This window comes from Hordeum vulgare, chromosome 5H (assembly GCF_904849725.1).
Source record: "Hordeum vulgare subsp. vulgare chromosome 5H, MorexV3_pseudomolecules_assembly, whole genome shotgun sequence".
In the NCBI taxonomy this organism is placed as follows: domain Eukaryota; kingdom Viridiplantae; phylum Streptophyta; class Magnoliopsida; order Poales; family Poaceae; genus Hordeum; species Hordeum vulgare.
Genome location: NC_058522.1, coordinates 323,702,381 through 323,715,659, shown reverse-complemented (window position 1 = coordinate 323,715,659; position 13,279 = coordinate 323,702,381).

Sequence of the window (13,279 nt, the reverse complement as noted above, 5' to 3'; positions counted from 1 at the left end):
CCTATGCATTATTATTAGGTTATTAGGAAAATGTAGTTCCAAAGTTGGGCCTTGCTAGACCAGCTTTAATCTAAAATGAATTATCAATGGGGTCCCCATAACAACCCCGATCGTGTTAGGAGCGCTCATTTATGGAACATAACACCGGTAGCCGAAACTAAGGGGGCAAAGGTGGAACAAAACACGAGGCTAGAAATGCCGAGCCTTCCACCTTTTACCAAGTATATAGGTGCATTAAATTAAATAGAATTAAATATGGTGATATAACAAGGAACCCATGTTTTAACATGTGGTAGGCAACGAGACATAATCGATAGAAGCGATAAAACTAGCATGGCAATGATAGTAATGGTATCTGGGGAAATGGTCATCTTGCCTGAGATCCCGCTTGGAAGAAGAATGACTCCGTGAAGCAGACGAACCGACGTAGTCGAACGGGTCCTCACAATCCGACACGCTTGCAGAACTCTATCGAGACGAAGCAAACCAGAAACAAGAATCAACACACGATATTCACCACACGATGCACAACACATATGATGCATGAGCAGTTGAATACATGCAAGTCACGGCATGACAATTCACACAAACAGACACTACACATTAAGTGAAGTTCAATATGCAACGAGTTGCATATTGACGACACTCCATGTTAATTATGTAGTTCTATCCTGAGTTGATACACGGCAATATTAAATGTGGTTAAACATGGCAAGAGGTGAAGCGTAATTAAACTACCTATCTAGGCATTTTAAATGAGGTCGGAAATGACATATAGCATCTCCGAGGCGACCTCACATGTTTATTTACAATTCTGTCCTGATCTGAACTAACACATTTAATTAGTTGTTAAACAGCAAAACAAATAGTTTCACGTGATTCTACGCGTCGTTACAAGCAATTTATACATATGGCTCATCTCAAACGGAGCTACGGTCAAATAGTTACGACCTAAAACGTTTTCAACACGTCGACACGCAAACCGATGCAAACAGGACACTAAACAGATCTAATTATGCATGAGAGTTGGAAAATATTAATCTAGTGAAATTCTAGCCAATTAACATATATAACTCATCGCAATCCGATGCACGATTTAGAAACTACGGGCATTTGAAAATATGTTGATTTTTCGGAAAATTAGCAAGATTCCTAGCAGAGGAAAAAAACGAACTGGGCTGAAACTAAAATTACGGTGCCACAGATCAGTCCCAAGCGTGATAGCGTTAAAAGAATAAAACAAGGGAAATCAACAATATGGGGCAACTGGGATTTGAACCCAAGACCCCTTGGAACCAGAGTGGCTGCGCTAGCCAACTCGGCTAGCGGCCTTCGCGTTGACAGAACTAGCACACAATCTAAACAACATGTACTTACAGAACAGATCTAGAACAAAAGACTGAATTTTAGATTGGGATGGAGGTTCTCACAGAGGGGAAAACAACAGGCCGACGGCCATGGCCGTACTGTGAACGAGCGAGAGAGATGGGGGCCCTCCAGACCCGGTGCGTGGGGACGAGGAGAAGGCCGACGTCGAGCTACGAACGTGAACCAACAGCGACGGGGCGAGCAGCTGGAGCGGTGCTGGCTGTGCTTGTTCCCCTAAAGAACAGAGACACCAGCAGGGGTGCTCCAGGGTGGGCGATGGGGCAGGGAGGCGAGCTCGAGTCGGATCCAAACGGCCTTGGCGTTGCGGTTCCATTCCCGATGGTGGAGACGGCTCGTGTCGCGAGACCGACCGAGGTCGAGCTCCTTGGGGCGGCGGCCATTGAGGTATGTAGATAAGAAATGAAAGAGAGAGATGAGAGACAGAGAGAGAACCAGAGAGAGGAATAGAAGGAACAGAGAAGGAGCAGGGGCGACCCGGTTGCCTGTTCGTCGGTGAAGCTCGCAGGCGGCTCATGGCGTCGGTCTCGGGCGCGCGCGAGCTTGGGAGGAGCGGCTCCTGGGAGGCACGGGACGAGGCCATGCTCACTCTTGCGCTTAGGTTGGCTGGTCGGGGACGGCCTGCTCGCGCGACATCCGGGCGACGGATGCGTCCGGTGGCTCAGCTCTCGCGTAGGGCGAGGTCGAGGCGCAGGGAGCTCTGGATCGAGCGGCATGCGGGGTTGGCTGCAGATTGGATCTAGGGATCCCGAGGTGGGAGATGCTATGGTTGCCCGATGGGAAAAAATTAGGTGGGGTGGCAGCGGCTCGATGGGACAAGGCTCCTGGTTTGTAGGGTTAGGCTAGCTTTAGGTCTAGGGTTGGTCTATATATACATAGTGGTTAGGTTTTAGGGGCATCTGGACCTTTCGATTTAGATCGGGTGGTCGAGATAAATAGGATAGGGAGTCCAATGGACAAACCGATGACGATTTGCAGTAAAACCGGGTTGATCTGGACCTAACGGTCACGAGCACCCGGTTCGGGTTTCGGGAGGTTTTAGGACTAGGCTGCGCGTAGGGTCGATACACTGTGCAGAGGGGCTAGGCGAGGATGAGAGGGAAAACGGCAACCCGGTGACAGAGATTAACAATGCCGCGGGTGCGTGCCTGTGTGGTAGGTCTCAAACGGTCAACGACAAAACAGAGAGAACCGACAAGTAATAACGGATGCAGTTTTGAAAACAGGTGGCAATGGAGTGCCGATGCAATGCAGATGATGCGCGTGATGCGATGATGAATGCAACCAACAAATAATAACCACAGCAACCATGGAATAAAAGGGAATCTTCTGGAACGTCGGTCTCGGGCTGTCACAACTCTCCTACACTGCAAGAGGATCTCGCCCCGAGATCCAAGAATGAAAGGGGGAGAGGATGAGAAAGAACAAGAGGTAACACTTAATCGCTTCTTTGACAAACGAGTGGAAACAATGAACCTTGAAGGTTGCAACGCGATGAGGAGTGATATGAGAAAGAAGCAAGAATTCACGGAAAATTTCGGCAGCACTTCGGTAGGAAAATGGGACAAAAAATTCGATAAGATGGAAGAATTAGACAATATTCATAACAAATAACTAAATAGAACAAGGGAACACCATGATCTTGATAGAACAACATGATAGACCCAAAAGGGCAACATCACCATGCCTCTGGAACAATAGAATAGGAACTAGCTCATACAGAAGAAGAAAATGAAGAGAGAATGACAACTACTAACTCCAATGAACTTGGCAAGCATCCTTGCAAGAAGAATTGGACGGAGTTGTTCGAAAACAACAACGAAAGAACAAGATAGTAGCGGGCTTATGGAAACCTTTTCAAATTAATGAAGTGACAGCCAGCCACTAACAGAAACAAGGATTGATTGGGAGAAACAAGATATGAACAATTTCTTACACCAAGAGGATGCATTGAGAACTTGGATTAATGACAAGCACCATGATAGCAACAATCCATAGGAAAAGCTTTAGGTGAAATCCAAACCAAGATAGCTCAATGAAGAAATCATGGGTTGCAAATATCTCATGATCATAGAATTGGTGGGTTTTATTATCTCATACTTGAAAGGAAATCTCTTCGAGGCTCCTACACAAACAAGAATGCTATAATACCACCTCAAAGGATAAAGGAAGAACAATTGCACATATAAATGCAAGAGAAAGGATACTTGAGGTTCTCCAACAAGAATCTTGAAGAACACTTGAGAATGGATTGAAACCTTGATGAACCACCAAGAAGGACCTCCGTATACGAATGAATGATGCAAAGATATCAAGGTAGAAAAGAATAAGATTATGACCTTGCCAGGATTTAGATGCAGCCTCACAAAGAGATACTTGATAGAACTTGGAACTCCGGGAAAGAAAGATAAGCACACGAGAAAAGAACTGAAACCATGAGCCACTCCGGAAGAAGAATTCAGATTACTATGAACAAGAATAAGAATTATGTTATGCTCATCCTTCATCAAGTTTAATTGATGACAAGCAATGGATTTAGCATACCCCTTATTCTTCAAGAAATGATTGAGGAGAGATATGATCACAAACTAGAAGAAGTCTTGAAGGAGACACCAGTGAGAATTGAAATAATGATGCAACCATGAATGAATGGAGATACATGAAAATGAAGAGATCATGAGCCACCTGAGAGAAAACTAGAACAGGCACCAGAATAATTGAGACACGAACGAAGAGACAACAATTGAGAAGAATTAGAGAACGAAAGTTGAAAGCTGAGAACGACGAAGTCTTCTGAAATGATGGCCTTCGGAGGAACGAGAAATAAAAACAACTCAGAAATGCACCGGATAGCAAGAAATGGATACTCATGACTGACAACAATTAAGATGATGGCACAAAGCTGAAATGTCGAATTTGCAAGAGAATGGACCAAGATTTGAGAGAAACAGTCCTTCGAATTTGCAAGTTGAGAATGATGACGAGAAACAACACCAAGAATACTGAGACACTCCGGAATAATGAAGAATGCAAGGTTGAGCCAAATATGAGAATTAATTCAAATAGATCTTGAAGAGGGAATATGATTGATGAAATCCATACTTACGGCATAGCTGAAAAGAATTAATGATCTGTGGGAAAAGATTAAAAGCGCCAGGAAAGATCCTGGGAAAGAACCTGTGGGTTATGGGCCCACTTAAAGAAACCACCATCAGAAAAGATAGCTTAGAAGAGAGATATTGCACCGGTAGAAATGAAAACTTGATGAGGTTGAGCACCTCGAAATAATTAAAGATCTGAAACAAGAAACTCTGAGATATCTTCACCACTCCGGATAGGAAAGAGATGAATGCATAACATGATAGGCTGATAAGAATTCCCAACATAGGAAAGAATTACAAGGATGAATGGATACGATGACACGGATAATTAAATTGGATTGGCCGGAAAAGATAACTAGATTGAATAAAGATGAACACTAAGCTCCTGATAATCTTCACAACGAATCACCGGGTAAGAGAGAAAGGACAGACAGCGGAAGCACAATGAAAAGAAAACTCTTGGATGAAAATTGAATCACTGAAGAAAAGGGTGGGAGGGCGGGGGAAAACAAAGACAACTTGAGACAGATGAGACAAACTCCGGAAAGAAAAGAGAGAATGATCTGCAAATATTGAAGAGGATGGAATTAACTGAAGAGAAGCACACCGGTTGAATGGAATTAACATGACAACTCCGGTTGACAAGAATTGATATGACAATTTGAACGAACAAAAGAATTTGCATTCTCACATAAAAATATGAGAACGCCACTTAGGAAAGATCTGAAATCATCACTTGACATAGAAGCAACTCGAATTACCATATTTAGCAAAACAAAGGGATGAGGCTTATGAAACAAGCTAGAACAAACTCATGAGAGAGATTTCGTCCGATATTTTCGTGGACGGGATCGCACGGGCTCGAACCTTACAGTAGCCATCAAGTGCAAGGCAGTGCACCCGACATACGAAGTGTCCCCGAGTCGTAGCAAGCTACAAGGACTCTTTAAGACACAACGAGAACCGCTGTAAGTCGACCGTCAACAAACGAATCCACTAGATGTCGAACCCCAACCTAACATCATGCATTTGTTGGAAGATTGTCCTATAAGTAACTACTTGAATTCCCACCTATGAATTCCCGAAATATCTGGTCATGCAATCTGGTATACGGATACAAGGAGTAATATTCACACAACTCCTATACTAACCCGTCACCTGTATCACATCCGTCAACACACAACCAGAATCTTGGACCTTCATCTAAAATAGACCCTCGTGATCACAACGATACACAGTATGGCAGTTCTCCCGAACAATCTGCACCAGTAATGGGGACATCGGGGTTATCTCGCCACTACTAGTATTGAAGCAATTATGAACATCCTTCGTTCTCAGATACCAAGAAATCTGAATGATAGCGATGTGCTCAAGAACCCCCTGGAGCTCAACTCCCCAGAAGAAAATCAAGTCAGACAGGATGCACCAAGACAGAACTTCATCACATTCGCATCATATAGATTCCAAGAGTATCTGCGTGATCCTAAAAAAAATTGAGTGAGAAGAGGAGTAGAATTAAATTATTACGTCAAGATTCCTCACCAGAGCATAGAAGAGGAGAAAAAAGAATCCTACTCTCCGATATATAACTAAGACTCAAATAGTATTTCACTAGACTCGACTCGGCCAAGTTCGATCAATCAAGGGGGCTCCTAGGTCGGTACGGCTCTGATACCAACTTATCACTCCCAAGATGCGACCCTATCCTCAATTTGGCACGAAGGCCTCGTCAGGGATAGAAGCGCATCTCGTCATGTCGCAAGAATGGATATCGTTACAAGTACATGTACTGAAAATAAGAGATATATATAGAATTGGCTTACACTCGTCACAAGCTACATCAGAGTCACAACAGTACAATACATAATCATCATGAAGAAGAGGAGCGTCCGACTATGGACAAAAACAAACGAGAAAAGAAGAACGACGTCCATCCTTGCTATCCCAGGCTGCCGGCCTGAAACCCATCCTAGATCGATGAAGAAGAAGAAGAAGAAGCAACTCCAAATGAACAATCAACGCGCTCGCGTCGAGTAACCTTTACCTGTACCTGCAACTGGTGTGGTAGTAATCTGTGAGCCACAGGGGACTCAGCAATCTCATTTCCAAAGGTATCAAGACTAGAAAAGCTTAATGGGTGAGGCATGGTTAAGTGGTGAGGTTGCAGCAGCTGCTAAGCATATATTTGGTGGCTAAACTTACGAGTACAAGAAATAAGAGGGGGAAGATCTACGCATAGCGGACGTGAACTACCGATGATCAAATGAATGATCCTGAACACCTACCTACGTCAGACATAACCCCACCGTGTCCTCGTTCGGAGAAAGAACTCACGAAAGAGACGGTCACGGTTACGCACACAGTTGGCATATTTTAATTAAGTTAACTTCAATTTATCTAGAACCAGTGTTAAACAAAGTTTCCACGTTGCCACATAACCGCGGGCACGGCTTTTCGAAAAGATTTAACCCTGCACGGGTGCTCCAACTAGTCCATCACAAATTACCACAAGCTGCATAGAAATCCTCGATCACGGAGCTCGCGATCTCGTCGGGCTCCTTAGTGGAAAACCTCAATTCTGAGATTACCCAAAGCATCACCGGAATCCTGATGCACAAGATATCTCGACAAAGGTAAAACTAATCCAGCAAGGCCGCCCGACGTGTCGACGATCCCGATAGGAGCCGCGTATCTCATTCTCAGGACACGACGAATGAGCTAGACGTCGGGGTCGCTAAACCTCTGGGTGACCAGAGGGGCGCCGGACATCGCTCAGGTGGGACCAACACTCATGAGGAGCACTAGCCCGGGGGTTGATTAAATTACTTCGGGGGTGCCAGCGCGTCCCTATGCATTATTATTAAGTTATTAGGCAAATGTGGTACCAAAGTTGGGCCTTGCCAGACCAGCTTTAATCTAAAATGAATTATCAAGGGGGTCCCCATAACAACCTCGGTCGTGTTAGGAGCGCTCATTTATGGAACATAACACCGGTAGCCGAAACTAAGGGGGCAAAGGTGGAACAAAACACCAGGCTAGAAAGGCCGAGCCTTCCACCTTTTACCAAGTATATAGGTGCATTAAATTAAATAGCATTTAATATGGTGATATAACAAGGAACCCATGTTTTCACATGGAAGCAACTGCACCTGCAACTAGCAACGCTAACACCGGGTTAAGCAAGCGGTAACACAGCCAATCAGTGATTTGCTAGGTTAAACAGGTTGAAGGTTTCATGGCATTGTTCAGAGGCTAATATTTAACATGTGGTAGGCAACGAGACATAATCGATAGAAGCGATAAAACTAGCATGGCAATGATAGTAATGGTATCTGGGGAAATGGTCATCTTGCCTGAGATCCCGCTTGGAAGAAGAATGACTCCGTGAAGCAGACGAACCGACGTAGTCGAACGGGTCCACACAATCCGACACGCTTGCGGAACACTATCGAGACGAAGCAAACCGGAAACAAGAATCAACACACGATATTCACCACACGATGCACAACACATATGATGCATGAGCAGCTGAACACATGCAAGTCACGGCATGACAATTCACACAAACAGACACTACACATTAAGTGAAGTTCAATATGCAACGAGTTGCATATTGACGAAACTCCACGTTAATTATTTAGTTCTATCCCGAGTTGATACACGGCAATATTAAATGTGGTTAAACATGGCAAGAGGTGAAGCATAATTAAACTACCTATCTAGGCATTTTAAATGAGGTCAGAAATGACATACAGCATCTCCGAGACGACCTCACATGTTTATTTACAATTCTGTCCAGATCTAAACTAACACATTCAATTAGTTGTTAAGCAGCAAAACAAATAGGTTCACGTGATTCTACGCGTCGTTACAAGCAATTTACACATATGGCTCATCTCAAACGGAGCTACGGTCAAATAGTTACGACCTAAACCGTTTTCAATACGTTGACATGCAAACCAATGCAAACAGCACACTAAACAGATCTAATTATGCATGAGAGTTGGAAAATATTAATATACGCGAAATTCTAGCCAATTAATATATATAAGTCATCGCAATCCGATGCACGGATTAGAAACTACGGACATTTGAAAATATGTTGATTTTTCTGAAAATTAGCAAGATTCCTAGCACAGGAAAAAAAACGAACTCGGCTGAAACTAAAAATACGGTGCAACAGATCAGGCCCAAGCGTGATAGCATTAAAAGAAAAAAAACAAGGGAAATCAACAATATGGGGCAACTGGGATTTGAACCCAAGACCCCTTGGAACCAGAGTGGCTGCGCTAGCCAACTTGGCTAGCGGCCTTCGCATTGACAGAACTAGCACACAATCTAAACAACATGTACTTACAGAATGGATCTACAAAAAAAAGACTGAATTTTAGATCGGGATGGAGGTTCTCACAGAGGGGAAAACAACAGGCCGACGTCCATGGCCGTACTGTGAACGGGCGAGAGAGATGGGGGCCCTCCACACCCGGTGCCTGGGGACGAGGAGAAGGCCGACGTCGAGCTACGAACGCGAACCAACAGCGACTGGGCGAGCAGCTGGACGCGGTGCTGGCTCTGCTTGTTTCCCTGAAGAACAGAGACACCAGCAGGGGTACTCCAGGGTGGGCGACGGGGCGACATGGATGGGGCAGGGAGGCGAACTCGAGTCAGGTCCATACGGCCTTGGCGTTGCGGTTCCATTCCCGATGGTGGAGGCGGCTGGTGTCGCGAGACTGACCGATGGTGAGCTCCTTGGGGCGGTGGCCATGGAGGTCTGTAGATAAGAAATGAAAGAGAGAGATGAGAGATAGAGAGAGAACCAGAGAGAGGAATAGAAGGAAGAGAGAAGGAGCAGGGGCGACCCGGGTGCCTGTTCATCGGTGAAGCTCGCAGGCGGCTCATGGCGTCGGTCTCGGGCGCGCGGGAGCTCGGGAGGAGCGGCTCCTGGGAGGCACGGGACGAGGCCATGCTCACTCTTGCGCTCAGGTTGGCTGGTCGGGGACGGCCTGCTCGCGCGGCATGCGGGCGATGGACGTTGGGAGCTGCGGGCGACGGATGCGTCCGGCGGCTCAGATCTCGCGTGGGGCAAGGTCGAGGCGCAGGGAGCTCTGGATCGAGCGGCCTGCGGGGTTGGCTGCAGATTGGATCTGGGGATCCCGAGGTGGGAGATGCTACGGTTTCCCAATGGGAAAAATTAGGTGGGGTGGCGGCGGCTCGATGGGACAAGGCTCCTAGTTTGTAGGGTTAGGCTAGCTTTAGGTCTAGGGTTGATCTATATATACATAGTGGTTAGGTTTTATGGGCATCTGGACCTTTCGATTTAGATTAGGTGGTCGAGATAAATAGGATAGGGAGTCAAATGGACAAACCGATGACGATTGCAGTAAAACCGGGTTGATCTGGACCCAACGGTCACGAGCACCCGGTTCGGGTTTCGGGAGGTTTTTGGACTAGGCTGCGCGTAGGGTCGATACACTGTGTAGAGGGGCTAGGTGAGGATTGAAAGTGCGTTATATCGACTAGAGGGGGGGTGAATAGGAGATTTTTAGAATTTCATCACTGAGGAAATTCCTTTTGAGGAAATTCCTCACTGATGACTAACTTACAGCGGAAACAGTAAAGGATCATAAGTGCAAAGTTTCACAACAGCAGTTTTTAGAGTGAAGAATGTGAAAACAGATTGCACAGTGAGGAGGCACGCAGAATACAGATGTGGATTAACTGACGTGAAGAATTTGGGGTTGAGGAAATTCAGAGAAAGTCTTCAGCAAATTCTTCAAACAGTTGCAGTGAAAGTCATCAACACATAATACGAGAAAAGTAAGGGGTTGAGGAATTAGAACCCGTTTCTGAGTGAAGACAATCGTTGATGACCCAGTTCCAACTGCTGTGACAGTCATACATCTGGTTTGGAGCGGCTTGGTATTGAAACCAAAGGACACACAGTCCCTACCGTATTCTCCTTGAGCTAAGGACACATAGTCCTCGCCCAACACTCGTGGTAAGTCTTCAGGGCAGACTTCCAAACCCTCACAAACTTGATCACCCGGCGATCCACAATTGACTGCTGGAAAGCTCTAGACCTTGACGCCTAACCGTCTGGAGGATGCATAGTCCTCAAAGGTAAAAGGCTTCAGTCCCACACAGGAACAACTTCTTCAGTGATCCTCAATCACTAGGTTTGGTTTGTGGTTTCGGTGTATGATGTATTTGCTCACTGATGAATTACTCTCGAAAGCTCTGAGGAATTGGGTTGCTCTTATGACAAGTGTCAGTTTCTAACAGAGCAGTCAACCAGCTAGTGGTTGTGGGGGGCGGCTATTTATAGCCTGGGAGCATCCCGACATGATTTGACACTAATGCCCTTAAATAATATGACCGTTGGAGTGGATAAGACCAATGACTTGGCGTGGCTATCGAAACGGTCGAAACCCTCAACTGTGAGAGTCCTCATGTCACTCGTATTCCTCACTTGAGGCTTTTGGTAGGATTAGGCTTGGGTTGAGCATCATGAGGAAATTCATTCCAAAGTATGACTTCGACCCCCTTTAACAGTACGGTGTTCCTATTACTCAAATGCGAAGAAAATAAAACAGAAAGTGTAAATCTTCATGCTTCAAATTCTTCAAAGTGATTTTCTTCAGGACACACCGGATTCCTCAATATCAGTATCTTCATGCGGAATATCAATTTCATCGCAGATTCCTCGCGATTCATTTCTTCAGCTTCAGACCAAATTCTTCAACTGAAGACATATATTTTTAGGGGTCGATATTCTTCAAATATCTCAAACTCCTCAATGACTTATAGATCATGTGTACACTCATAAGCACATTAGATACTTAACCTATAAGTCTTCAAACCACCAAAATCACTAAGGGGCACTAGATGCACTTACAAGGATGAGAGGGAAAACGGCAACCCGGCGACAGAGTTTAACAATGTCGCGGGTGCATGCCTGTGTGGTAGGTCTCAAACGGTAAACGACAAAACAGAGAGAACCCGCAAGTAATAACGGATGCAGTTTTGAAAACAAGCGGCAATGGAGTGCCGATGCAATGCAGATGATGCACGTGATGCGATGATGAATGCAACCAACAAATAATAACCACGGCAACCATGGAACAAAAGGGAATATTCTGGAACTTCGGTCTCGGGCTGTCACATGAGGTCACCGCACGGTATGAACCTGAAACCAAGCACTTCTCTCATTGCAAGAATCATAGATCTAGTTGGCCAAACAAAACCCACAACTCGAAGAGAATTACAAGGATATGAAATCATGCATAAGAGAGATCAGAAGAAACTCAAATAAGATTCATATATAATCTGATCATAAATCCACAATTCATCGGATCTCGACAAACACACCGCAAAAGAAGATTACATCGGATAGATCTCCATGAAGATCATGGAGAACTTTGTATTGAAGATCCAAGAGAGAGAACAAGCCATCTAGTTACTAACTATGGACCCGTAGGTCTATGTTGAACTACTCACGCATCATCGGAGAGGTCATGGTGTTGATGAAGAAGCCCTCCGTATCCAAATCCCCCCTCCGGCAGGGCACCAGAACGTGCGCCAAATGGGATCTTGCGGAGACAGAAGCTTGCGGCGGCGGAAAAGTACTTTCGATGATCTCCTGATTTTTTTGGGATTTTTAGGGAATATATAGGCGCAATCCCTAGGGTAGAGGGCGCCCAGGGGGCCCACAAGCCTGTGGGTCACGGCCTCCCCCTGGTCATGGGGTGGGGGCTTGTGGGGCCCCTGAGGCCCCCCTGCCTTGGCTCTCAAGCTTCTCGATCTTCTTCTGTTACGGAAAAAATCTGTTCGGGGATTTTCTTCCGTTTGGACTCTGTTTCAAAATCTCCTCTGAAAGGAGTCAAAAACATGGATAAAACAGGAACTGGCACTTGGCACTGAGTTAATAAGTTAGTCCCAAAAAATATATAAAAGGCATACAAAACATCCAAAGTTTGACAAGATAATAGCATGAAACCATCAAAAATTATAGATACGTTGGAGACGTATCAGGGCCCCATCATGTGCAGTATACGCCTCGGACGGCCGTCAAATCTCAAGCACTCGTGGACTTCATCAATGATTGTACCGAGTTGCAAATCCCAGAGGATAGGCCCGATCATACTTATTGGACCATCTATTTCGATGGATCCAGGCAATTGGAAGGCTCGGGGGCTGGCGTGGTGATAACTTCGCCTCAAGGTGACAAGTTTTGCTATGTCCTTCGGCTCATGTTCCCCTCTACCAATAATGCAGCAGAATACGAAGCTTTGCTCCATGGTTTGCGACTCGCCAAGGAGATGAACCTCACGCGAGTCAGATATCTGGGCAACTCAGATTTGGTGGCACAGCAGGTTTCTGGCACGTCGGATTCATGAGACCCCTTGATGGCGGCTTACACACAAGTTGTGTCAGACGTGGCGGGTCACTCCATGGCTATCAACTGGATCATATCGACCAGCGACTTAATGAAGCAGCGGACGCACTTTCCCGTCTCGGTTCACAATGTAAGCCAGTTCCTCCCAATGTCTTTTTGGATATATTACATAACCCCTCGGTAAGACTAGCTTCAGAGGAAGACTTAGCGGTGCCGGACCCCAAGCTCAACTCGTGGCCGCTCTTCACGCTACTCCGGATTGGGCGCCTCCTTATATGGCGTATCTCACCAGAGGCGAGTTACCTGCTGATGAATTATTGGCTCGCCAAATCGTTCGTCGGTGTAAATCCATGGTCATACACAATGGCGAGTTGCACAAACGAAGCACCCCAGGGGT